Here is a 1369-nt window from a genome sequence, read left to right as displayed (position 1 = left end):
CCAACGCTTTAAAGTTTGGGCCACCTAACAGTCAGTCTCTCTCTTTTTCTCTCCCCCATCCCTCTCCCTCTCTCTCTTTCTCTGCAAATAATGAAGCTGTGGTGTGGAATCCCTAGCTATTTAAATGGGAGAGTCTACCTAAAACACACACACATACACACCATTTAAAATGTTTCAGCTCATCTTATCTTAAGCCATAAAGAATCTACTGTTTACCTAACAAGGAGGCCAGAAGTTATTAGTCCCGGGATTGTTGTTTCATTGGCTCAGTAATGTTATCAGTGATTGAAGCCTCTTTGGTCCTGTTTTTCAGTCCTCAGGTGTAAGCTATGCCATTCCTCTTGATCACAAGATGGCTACCACAGTTCTAAGCATCATGTCTTTTTATTTATTTATTTTTTTTTAAGTAATCTCTACACCCAACATGGGGCTTGAACTCACGTGCTTTACTGACTGAGCCAGCCAGATGCCCCTTTCCCCCAAGCATCACATCTTTATGTAATGTTGTCCAAAGCAGAAAACACATTGGGGGGTGTGGGTGGTACTTGGTGGCCAGGTCTTTCTCTGGTCACATCTCTTTTTTTTTTATTCGGGGAGAAAAATCTTTCCTAGAAGCTGTCCTGCAAAAACCTCCTTTCATTTCATTGGTAGAACTGGATCATGTGCTCATCCCTAGAAAAATTTCTAGGAATGAAGAATAGAATGCCATGTATTGGGGTTGGATACATTATCATTTTTTTATTATGTTATGTTAAACACCATACATTACATCATTAGTTTTTGATGTAGTGTGGGTACATTATCATTCAACCAAAATGGTTGGGGAAGATTAGAAAAAGGTGTTAGGTAGCAAACCAACAATATCTGCTACATCTAATAGCTAGAACTTGATTGAATTTTAGGTCCTATGAATCTGCAATTAATTTACTGGATATTTACTACTGTTAGGCTTAAAGACTGAATCTTATGTTCAATTTATCTTGCTCAGTGGAAAGACAGTAGTTTTTAAGTTCTTTTTCTGTTTAGCTATCTCTACAAGGGCTTGATATAAACTTTGGTTAATGTTTCCATGGTGATCAAAAGCATTGTCATCTAAGAGCATTCCTTTAGAACTTAACAGCGAAGGACATAGTTTAGATGATGATCACAGAATAAACAAAAATGGTCCTTGACAATTGTTGAGAATGTGTTTTGAAATAATTTATTCCTCAGTTGATGTGATGTATGCGTTACATTACTGAAATTACATCTGGGTTTAAATTTTAAACTATTTCAATAGAGATAAGAGTCTCAATTTTACACTTAGATTTCTCAGAGAATCTGTAGAGATGGTCTATATAATAATTTCTACAATAACTATTCTCTTATC

The sequence above is a fragment of the Neomonachus schauinslandi genome, chromosome 2 (genome assembly GCF_002201575.2).
Source record: "Neomonachus schauinslandi chromosome 2, ASM220157v2, whole genome shotgun sequence".
NCBI lineage: Eukaryota > Metazoa > Chordata > Mammalia > Carnivora > Phocidae > Neomonachus > Neomonachus schauinslandi.
Note: the sequence above shows the minus strand (reverse complement) of the source record.